Here is an 11,428-nt window from a genome sequence, read left to right on the forward strand (position 1 = left end):
CCAGACAGACGATTTAGACAGCGGCCCCCACCCCCGTATCAGTTAATGCCAGACCAGTGACCTCTGACCCCCATAACCAGGAAACAGGAAGTGTGTCAAAAAGGGGGCAAGTTTCAAAACCACGCCTCCAGTTTCACTTGTTTTTTTAAAATCTCAAACGTTATCGTCAATTCTCATTTTTAGCCGCACATCACATCTGTGTGTTTCTGTCTCTCTCTCTCGTTAACCCGTCAACATGAAAACAGGAAGTGACAAGAGTGTAAAAACATCCGTAAGATCATGTTGTTGCATCTCTCTCTCTCTCTCTCTCTGTGAACTTTTTTCTGTTTGAAACAAGTGTTTCCCACACCCACAACTTAATAAGTGTTCCCATAGGTTAGACCTGTGGGAAACACTAACACCCCCTCATACACAAACACACATTTCAGCAGCTTCTTTACACTCTTTCCAAGATGTTCCACAAACTTCAGAGCTTCCCAAAAGGCTGCTAATGAGAACCAGTTCCCTGGTCCCTCTTAACCCTCTCGCCCCAGACACTCCTCTCCTCTGTTCTCACTTCCGTTTCCCCCTCCCCACTCATCCCTTCCTCTTTATCGCCCGGCCCCCTGCTATCCCACCTCCTCTCTTGACTTTTATCACAAGCCGGATTAATGAATAGTCAACGCGCAAAGTCAATGAATGAATCCTTCAGTCTCGTAGATTTTGACGAGAAAAAAAACCGGCTCACCTTTTGATTCGCAACCTCGGTCGCCGCGCAATGAAACAGATATAAAAGTATTTATAGCACAATTTTATCCTTTATTCTGCCGATATACAAACCTCAGTTGCTCCCTAAAATGTGGCTTTTTAAAAAAAGATGAAGGCTGCGCCCCTGTCCTGCCTCTCTCTGCGAGAATGTGACCCCTCCTTTGCTGATTAATCTGTTTTGAACTGCGCTTGGCCCCCGGCCAAAGCCCATGCTTTTTTTCATTCCATCGCCTCTTTCAGAGCTGGACACTTGCTGGATAGTTTCCCCTCTCTTTATCCCCTTCTGATGGGAAATGTTGCCTTTCAACACAAGGATTTTCTATTGTCCTCTACAAGACCCTCTTGTTAAACAAAAAAAAAGACTGCTAATCTCCACAAACATACAATCAAACTCCACTAAGCTGTTTTTCTTTGTTCAAGTTAACACTGATACACAACTTAAAAAGTCAAGAGGTTCTTTTTAATACCATCTACACTTCAAATGTACACAATTTGGCATTTAGCCGACCCGCTTACCCAGAGAAACCTCCCACTCCCTTTTTGTCCCCTCCTTCACACTCGTCCTCTACGTCTCCATCCACCCCCCCTCCTCTCACTGTCTCCGTGGCTGTAATAAGCTGAACATTGCATTACAGTTTCCATTCATCCGTGCCTCTCTGATCTTCTCTGCGTGAATAAGAGTCCTGTGGTGCCCGCTGGCCGAGCGCTAGAGGCCAATACCCGCCGGTCACGGCTGACTGCCACACTGGAGAATACGTCCACCTTTAGTAATTGTTGAGATTGACCCGATGTCACGACAATCGTGGCGGGGGCGGGTGCGAATGCTTTGATTTGGACTTGCAGCATTAAAGAAAACCACCTTGATATAGTAGAAAGGCAAAAAGGAACACTGGAATTAAAAAGAAGATTCAGGAAGTATTAGGTTTTCTCTGTATAGTGTGTCTTTTCTAAATAAATAAAAACAGTCGGTGCTCAAACCGATGTGGGACAGTAGGGCTATCTGTGTGTGCCTGAGTTGATGTGACGTGTTGTGCTCCTGTTGAACAGACAGGGTCAGGATGAAACACACACACACACACACACTCTCAGGGATGTTCCCATAGCCTTTCCGAATGGTTAAGCAATATCTCTCTCCGTCGCTCTCACTCAGTCTCTCTTTCTCCTCTTGTGTCCGACTCTTACTCACTTCCTCTCTGCGTCCATCAGTATTCCCATCTCACTCATTTTGTGTCACTGCACCTTTATTTTTGTTGTTATTTTTCTCGTGTCTCTCCAACGTGCCCTTCTACCTTCACAAGGTGAGACAAACTGGAGTACTGCACAAAAGCATGTGTTGTGTTTTCCTTTAATGCAGCAGTGGCAAAACTGCGCCGAAGTTATAAAATATGAAATGTGAAAATAGAAGAAGCCTGAGTAAAACTGTCACCCTGAAAACAGTGACAAACTAGTGTTAGTTAGTGTCGGAGTGTAGGAGATTATTCTTAAATCATCAATACACCTGTTTTCAGATGTAAAATAGCACCACGTTGGTTACTTTGTTGTTTGAGATTTTAAATCAAACCTCGGGCTCGACCGACGCCAACGTTTTGTGCAAAAAACATAATTTCATAAAACCATATATGGATGGAAACTTGTGTTTTTTTGGGGTGGGGGGTTTGGCATGACAACAGCGATATTGAGAGGACCGAGAGGAAAGGAAATGGTGCACTCATTCTGGGGAACCGACACTTAGTTCCAGCTCCACGTAATGAGCAGATTCTCCCACCAGAACAACAAATTAAGGCGTCTCATTAGTGGGTTCCACAGAGCCGCCACTGTTCTGCACATCCTGAGAGAAATTAACATGGCACTGATGATTATAGATACACGGTACACACACACAGAGAGAGAGAGAGAGAGAGACAGACAAAGAGAAAGAGAAGGGATTTTGCCTGACAGGAGAAATATCACCGGAGTGACAGACGACTTCTGGGTTTCCCTTGTGGCTTACCAAACCAAGAGTTCTACCCACTCACACTATATTGAGCAGAACATTTTCCAATGCAAATTATTTATTATATGCAGCTGTATATCCTGCACGCTTTAAACTTTACTGGAGGTGCAGGTGTTTTTTATTTATTGCACTTTACTGCAAGTTCACCTGCCTTAGATAACCTGTAACACAATGCAAAACTCACACACACACACAATGATACCTTTGTGAAGCATGTGATGTTCGAATGCTGTAAAGACTTTGCATAGAAGGAGAGAGAGAGAGAGGTGTATTAAATTCTCATTTTTGGACCCGTGGTTTCTGCTGTTGTTTCCGCTTACGATTGATTATTCTCAAATTGATCGCTAACACCAAAAGAAAGAAAAAAATATTTTTTAAATACAAAAAAGTCTGTTTTGAAAAAAAAGGGAAATTAAGAAGACAATGAAATAAAAGTAACCATGAAACTCATTCGCACATGAACGAACTCTGTAGCCGGCTGGCGGACGATGAGTCCGTTACGTAACTTGTTCAATTCCACGGGGTTTCCGTCCGCTCTGAGAGCTTTTAGGTGGCACCGGGTTTGAGCAGAAAGATTATCGTCTCGTCCCCATATTCAACCCAACATATGGAGATGGGTTAACGTGGGAAAACAAAAGATTACATGTATGGGTAGGGGTGGGGGGGGCGGGGTCTTCAGCATCCTTGTGTCTTTTAGAAGACATTCGAGGGAAAATGTGACTCGGTGATACCTTTTGTGCTCATTATTCATCTGAATTGTTACAATGACGCACAATAAAGCTTGTTTCCTATTTCTGAAGCCCCACATGCACCGATAAAGTGCGCGACATTGTGCCTGAATTTGGTTGATGGGACAGATGTGTTTGCCAAGTGCCACTGACTTCTTTCTTTTTTAAACACATCAGCACAATCTCGGCTCAGTCCAGTGCGTCCGTCTGTCTGTTGGTCGGCCTGTCTGTCTGTCTGTTAGTTTGGTCGGCCTGCCCGCCTGTCTGTCTGTTGGTCGGCCTGTCTGTCTGCCTGCGAACTACTTGAACCCTCGCCATCTGTCAAACAAACTTCTGAGGCTCTGCCTGGGAAACACACACACGTTACGTCCCGTATGTACACTCGTTTCTGTCGACAAATAGTAGTGCGAGCATATGACAAGAAAGTAAGACACGGTTTAAACAGAAACGGTGGTGCGGTGAGGGGCAGACCCCCCCCCAAAGCTGAAAGGAAAGTCTCAAGTCTAGGTGGGTTTAAAAGACATTTTAGGCCATTTAAAAGAATAATTGACCAAATTGGCTAGTTATATGGTCTAATTAAAAGTTTGAACAACAGTTCAATTGAACACTTAGCTAGAAAAACAGGTCAAACATTGTCAGACTTTTTTTTTTTTAAAGACATTTTTACCCTTATCATATTTTAAGGTGATTTCCCCCATATTCATAAATTTCAAAAACCACTCGTGAACCCAACAGGACTGCATTTCCCAGACTTCTCTGTGAACCAATTTCCAAAATGAAACCACATGAAACCAACCCTTTGATATCCGTAAAACGAAGTGTGTGTGTGTATGTCTGTGTGTGTGTGTGTGTGTGTGTGTGTGTGTGTGTGTGTGTGTGTGTGTGAGTGTGTGCGTGTGTGCGTGCGTGGGGCACTACCTGGTTTACAAGGGGACGGACACACACGACATCCACAATAAAGAAAGAAAAAAAAAACGCATAAAATAAAAATGGTTCTCAACGTCCGTGATGCCTTCACGGGACCAATCCGTGTGTACTGGTAAACTCGAGGAGGGAGGAAACGGAGCCGTTTGAATCGCCTTTAAACGCGACGGTTACGTGAAGTCGCCGTTACCGTACACCAGGAAATGCAACACACACACACAAAACACACTTTTAAAAAACATGCTCACGCGGGTTTAACGTTGAGCTCCGTTAAATACGGTGACGCCGACCACATGACGCTCGCCCGGGCGGGACGAGAGCGTGTGTTTTTTGTAGGTGATGATAACGGGGGAAGGAGATGAAGAGGCGCCATGAAGAGCCTTAACGCCACATTCAAGGTACGACTGCGGATAACGGATTTTCATTTAGTGAAACGTATTTTTTTTTTTTTTTTTTTTTTAGCGGTTCGCTTGGTTTCCGTTTCCTGAAAAGAAAAACACCGCTTTCCTATCACCTAAATACATTGTTCACTGCAACAGAATACACGCTGTAAAACGTTGGATATCCGGGAAGGGGAAAAATAAGACGCTTTGAAGCAGCCGCTGATATAGAAATCACGTGCTTTAAGAATATCTATTAAAAAAAAAGAAAAGGTGGTTAAATTAAACGTTACCTGTGGGGGGGTTTTCAACGATGCGCGTGGGGGAACTTTTTCCAAACGTGGCCTCTCACTCCGTTCTCCTCCAAAAAATAACGTACGTCCCCACTATCTCAACCTCCAAAAAAAAAAAAATCTCCAATACAGTCACACACACTCGAAAATCTGGCGAGGGCTCAAAGCAAGACGTGTCCATCATCCTTAAGACCCGCCCCCATACAGTTGAAAACGTCTTTTAGCGGCCTCCCATTGGCTCGGAGGGGACACTGTATTGGATCCTGAGATGTGATTGGTCGCCCGCGTTGTCCATTCGCGTCGGTGGGACGTGCGAAGCAGATGTGGCAGTGCTATTTTGGCGAGGTAGCTCCCCCTAGAGGGCGTGGACTATCACTGCAATAGGGTGAGGGTGTAGTTTACTGTTTTTATTTTTGTTCACTCACATAAAGTCCTACATTTGAATAGGACATTTGTTTTTATCAACATTAGTGTCGTTGAAATAATTTCTAGCCATCATGAAATGTTTTTAAAGAATATCCCTTTTTTTAATGCTTTTTTATTCATATTTTACTTGGATTCAGTATTGATAAGCTGTTTTTTTTGTTTTTTTTTTTTTTTTGGTCAGCTTTGACTTTGATTACGATATTTTCTCAGCCAGTTCAGAACTTCAAATTCCTCTCACACCGTAGACACATTGGCAATTAATCTACAACCTAAACAGTTTATCCCCAACGTGGTGCCAGCCCAGCATTTGAGAAACACTGCAGTGCAGTGATATGAATATGTATGGCCGGTTGTCTGCTGTGACCCCTTGATGAAGCTATACTTTTGGAAACCATTAGGTGGTTTTGAAAGTCATTTAATTTTAATTTAGGAAGGCTAATAAAAAGAAGAAATATATACATAAAATATAAAACCGTGAGAATAATAACAGCTGATGTAAAAATCTATCTAAAATCTTTGACGACGGACACATTAACTGAACATGTTAATTACTTCTTCCACACTTCTTTTTTCTCTTCTGAACTCATTCACTCGCACGCAAAGGACACTTGTCATGACATAACATACGGCATGGCTTCTGCCAATGCGCGCACACACGCACACACCACACTCACACACACACAGACACACACAGATTAGATAAACTCAAGTAATTGGCTTATAGCGTGAAGCAGTGTGGAGATTTGACATCTGTAGAAGAGGAGGAGTAAACAACCGCATAGGAACCTCATCAATAGACAAATACAAACAACTGTAGAAGAGAGTGATGGAAACACTACAAAATATCCACTCATTCAAACCTATTTGTGACAAAAAACTGCAACAGAAAATGACCATTTTGACTGTAAACTGAAAGAATCACATTCTGCAGCATGTGCAGCGTGTGTTTCAGTGGACTCACCATTAGTAGAGTGGCATGGATCCAGCGGAGACGCACAGCAGGCCAACGGAACACACACACACACACACACACACACACACACACACACAGAAAGAAAGAAATAGATTATCAGACGTGTCTTTGAACATTTGCACATCCGCATGTTTCATTCATGAGCTGCATCTGCTATTTTTAATTTGATAATGGCGGATTTTGATATAATTTCATGCAATTACATTACAGAGGTGAAATAGTTTGGGTTACAGTTGCATGATGCCTACATGAAGAGAATGAGAAGTGACGCACGTGACTCCTGTCTACCTGTGAGTCTGAGCATCCAGGCCGGTCATTAAAAGAAAAACAACAACAACAACAACAACAAGCAGCACATCTCTGGCACGACAGCATTAAGGTATCAGACTAACGTTATTGACGCAAGAACCACAAGTTAGGAGGGGGAAAGGAAACACACCCACACTGGCAGATTCAATCACGCAAATATTACAGGGCTGATTGAATTAAGATCTCCTCCCTCCCTCTCTAAAGTCTTTGACCCTTTTTTGGCCTCAGAGGTCCTTAAATTGAATTGCAAGCCTTCTGAAGAGGAAGCACAAAGAACAGCCTGACCTTTATCAGTCAGTTTCATAATTAAATCAACACCCACTGCCTGGAAGGGTTGCATCGCTTCATTAGCGCTGAAGAATGTGCACAGCAGTTTCTTAAGCAACACCCGAGAGAACAAAGGAGACTCCAATCAAAAAAACATACAGATCTGCTCCCAAAAGTGACTGATTGTATCAGCGTGGCATCACACACACACACACACACACACACACACACACACACACATATATTTACCTGTGCATGCACTGACGTCATCTACGAGTCAGAGTGTGCATCATCACCAAAGCCTCATGGTGCTTCTCTTGGTCATCTTGCCCTCTTTTTTTATGTTACGCTTGTTCCAGATCTCTATGACGTAAAAGGATGAAAAAAGCAAATAAAGTCAGAAAGGCGTATACCTGATTGTCAAAATTCCCATAATGCAGAAGTAGTTCCCACACTGAGATTAAGTCTTGACCTAATCAGCCTTATCTAAGATCGCTCTCTCTCTCTCTCTTTTCTCAGCTGTGTCTCTCCACCTCCTCTAAAACCTCTCAGCACACACACACACACACACACACACACACACACACACACACACACACACACACACACACACACACACACACACACACACACACACACACACACACACACACACACACACACACACACACACACACACACACACACACACACACACACACACACACACACACACACACACACACACAGAGAGGTCGCCTCTGGTCTCTCACAGCGGTGCTGATTGAAAACGCTCCGAACGGATCGATCCCCAGTGATCAGAAACGCGGTGTCCCGTGCAGCCGGGGGAGCCACGGTGCGGTGTGTCAGGAGATCAAGCCGGTGCAGATTCTCTGGAGGATTAGCCGGCCAGCCCTTCTGAAGGGGAATTACCCCGACACGGCCATCTGGACAGCACCACACTGCCCACTGGACCAACTACACCCATGTCATTTTTTTTAATTTAGATTTTTTTTCTGATGCAGTCAAATCATGGAAATATAAATAGTCATTCATAATCAGTCTGGGCTTTATGATAAGATGATCTAAGAGACTTTGGTCTACTGTTTGAAGATTATAATGTTACGTTTCTCTGCAGTTAGGATGCCAAATTTAGAGAATGTTTTTATTTTGTGTTCCTTTTCATGAAAAACTCACTTTCACAGTTACACTTTTACTTTTGCCAACCCGCAAACTGTAATATAAGACAACCTGTTTTGTGGACGGCCTCGATCATAAAATGTTATGTGATTCAACAAGTCATTCACATTTGGCTCCTCGTCCTCTGTCATTAAAATATACACAGTATCTGTGTCTCCACCCACAGCCTGAGGTACCACCTTTGCCAAGGTGCGCCATGTTATTCTCGCGAGCCAATCAGAGCAGACCGGGCTTTTTAAAGGAGGAGGCTCTTAAAGAGACAGGCACTGAAACAGCGTTTCAGACAACAGGATAAAAACAGGTACAGACAAGCAGAATAAAACAAATGATGTTGTTGTTTGTTGTTTTTTTTTACATTGAAGCATGCAAACATGGTCTAGTAGAAACCCAAAAGTATGCACCTGAAAATGAGTGTGATGTGTTCCCCTTTAAAGCTTTTGTGACACAGGGGACGCTACACATTTACAAGGTTAATTATTGAAGTGAAAATGCAACCAATACGTTTCACATGCTCCACAAGAAGTCAGCTGACTTCATTAAAACGCAATTATAGACAACTCTGCTATACATAACGCGACCACACCCTCACTGCACATTAGCCAGTTCACTTTGAGTGAAGTCTATCTCACAAGGTGTATCAAAAGAACAACATACATATTTGATTTCACTATCAATACTGTGAAGGTGTGGCAAAGAGGCTTATTTATACTCTGCACAAATAAAACACATGCATGTGTAATCATGTTCAACAGAAGCACAATAAAACCACCACATTCCTGCAGTTTGATTCACGGCACTTATTCCTCCTTTTTCTGACATGTGTATTGCTAATAAACATCAAAACTGCAAACTAATGCCAATATCCGCTATTATCCGAAGGCATGATCAATTAATGAGAAATATCATATTGCATTGCTGCCTCCGGCATTCACACAGACACACATTTGTACACCCCATGCCTGAAGACATGCACACACCTTGGCCTAAAAACACAGAAATACAACGAGCACATGAACACTGTAGTTTACCTGCCAACCAATTTATAAGATGGAAGAAGCCGCTTGACTGGATCGAGCATTTCCTCGTATGACTCTGCTTCCCACACTCGCTCTGTATTTCTTCTCATGTGGCGCACAAATAACACAAGACACTGAACAAATACTTCTCAATTCACACCTGTTTGTTTTATGTAAAGTCAACAATGCATCTCTCTCACACACTCTCCCTCTCTTCCTCTTGCATGTCTTTCTGTTTTGTCGTAACTCTAAACTCCAGGATCAGGTGTCGGCCTAGAGGGAGAGAGAATTTATTAAAGAGAAACCACTACGCTCATGAAAGAGGAAGACTGTTGAAGAGAAGAGTGGGCACGGAAGAGAGAGAAGGAGTTTATTTTGTTTTTTTTTGCTGGGTGCACCCATGGGTGGCACCTCTTCCTTATTTATCCCTGGCAGTAAAAGGGACAGGGTGATACCAATGCAACTCTGAAACTGGTTCTTCAACCATCACTACACCTGTGATGCAAGAGTATCCCCCTTTAAGTGAACGTCTCAGCTGTATGTGTGTGTGTGTGTGTGTGTGTGTGTGTGTGTGTGTGTGTGTGTGTGTGTGTGTGTGTGTGTGAAGGGAATTCATCTCGTGCAGTTCAATGTCCTCCTGTGTGACAGAAACAACATGTGTGTTTATGCGATGGACAAAACAGAGGCGTGTCTTGACTGAAAGCTTAAACCGGAAAGTACACAAAAGTGTGTTTGTTTTTGCGGTGCGCGGCACCTCAAAGCAACACACCTGTAACAGAGCATCTTAAATCTGAACCGTGAGATTACACGTGAATTTATGCGCCAACTAAAAGGAAGCAAACCACAAGCTGGAGATGTAGTAGTACACAAGTAGTATGCACATGCACAAATGTTTTAAGCATCACATTCTACTTAAAGTGTCACATGTGGCCCATTTTGGAATAATGCGTATTATATTATTGGATTAGGATTATTGATGTATTAATGTCTTTATAATAAATGTGTTCATAAAATGGGGTTTGTGTTAGTTATTTGATTCTGTATTTTTATGTTACACCATACTCTATCCAATTCAATATAAGCTTTATTCCCATGAATGTAAAAAAGACAATACCGTCAAGTACATTTAGCAAGTTTATAATAATGATATTATTAAAGGTATGGCGTGTCAGTACCTTTTACAGGGTCTGGGTGTATATTTAGCACTTACTTTCGACTCTCCATCACAGTGAGTAACGTATCAAATATAAAATAGTAAAAATATTTCCAGGATTATAATAACTAAATAAGTTATAGCACCCATGTTTAAATAGCAAAATGTGATAATGAAATGATCTATTCATTATCTATCCATTAAATTAAATGACGTATATGCGTCAGGTTTAAATAAACTATATAAATGAAATTCCTTTAGCCATTTAGTATGTTTTATTGTATAATGCTGATTATTTTTATTGTAAAAATGTAATGATTGTTCACTGTTTCCTCATATAATCAGCCTGTATAAACTCTAATACTGAAAGACCACTAGAGGGCAGCAGCTCCTCTTTCCATCTTGACAAAAAAAATAATCTTGAAAACACAGTGATGATGAATGAGAGAGCAGATGGTCTTCATTTAAGAAACACATTTGAATTAATTTGTCTGTGAGAAGAGTCGTGTTGTCCTCAAGCGGTAGACCAGTGGATCTGGTTCAGGTTTCCATTCTTTCACACTCAAAGTCACACAGTCACTCTGAGCATTCCCAGAGAAAAATGTGAGGAATTTTGTGTATTTCATCCCAAGAGAGTTCAGAGGAAAACACATCTCACCCCCGATGAAAAGCTGCTCCCTTCGCTTGACACCCGGCACATGTCACGAGATTTTAAAAAGTGATGAAATTACAGCTGAAGAACATATGTGGTTATTGTTAAACTGGTTAAATTACGTTATTATGTCACAGAGGTTCATAACTGATTATAACACTTCTTTGCCTCTTCATGTAATATCACCACTGTCTCACTCACAGTATATAATGCGTAACCCGTCCCCAGCATGTATCACATACACTTAAACTGACATCTTTGAATAACGTTTTTTTTCTAAAATGTTATCTTGATAAAAAAATTCCATTTCTCCCAAAAGTTTCCATCCCTTTCCGTTGGATTTCAGTTTCGCTGTTGCTTTGCTTGTGTTCTGCAAAAGGAGGCAACA

At 42.1% G+C, this 11,428-nt stretch overlaps 1 protein-coding gene across 7 annotated transcripts in view; it reads right to left on the reverse strand.

Moving 5' to 3' along the window:
• Positions 1-5,214, reverse strand: part of epb41l2 (erythrocyte membrane protein band 4.1 like 2) — a 41,810-nt gene extending 36,596 nt beyond the window's left edge. For 4 of the 7 annotated variants that reach the window (XM_034527925.1, XM_034527922.1, XM_034527920.1 and 1 more), the window contains exon 1: positions 5,066-5,213. The gene's annotated coding sequence lies outside the window, so the exon portion shown is untranslated. Of the gene's footprint in view, positions 1-5,065 lie in introns of all 7 variants that reach the window. The other 3 variants (XM_034527919.1, XM_034527921.1, XM_034527923.1) reach the window with 1 other exon arrangement.
• Positions 5,215-11,428: the final 6,214 nt, after the last annotated feature.

Source organism: Cyclopterus lumpus, chromosome 24 (genome assembly GCF_009769545.1).
Source record: "Cyclopterus lumpus isolate fCycLum1 chromosome 24, fCycLum1.pri, whole genome shotgun sequence".
NCBI lineage: Eukaryota > Metazoa > Chordata > Actinopteri > Perciformes > Cyclopteridae > Cyclopterus > Cyclopterus lumpus.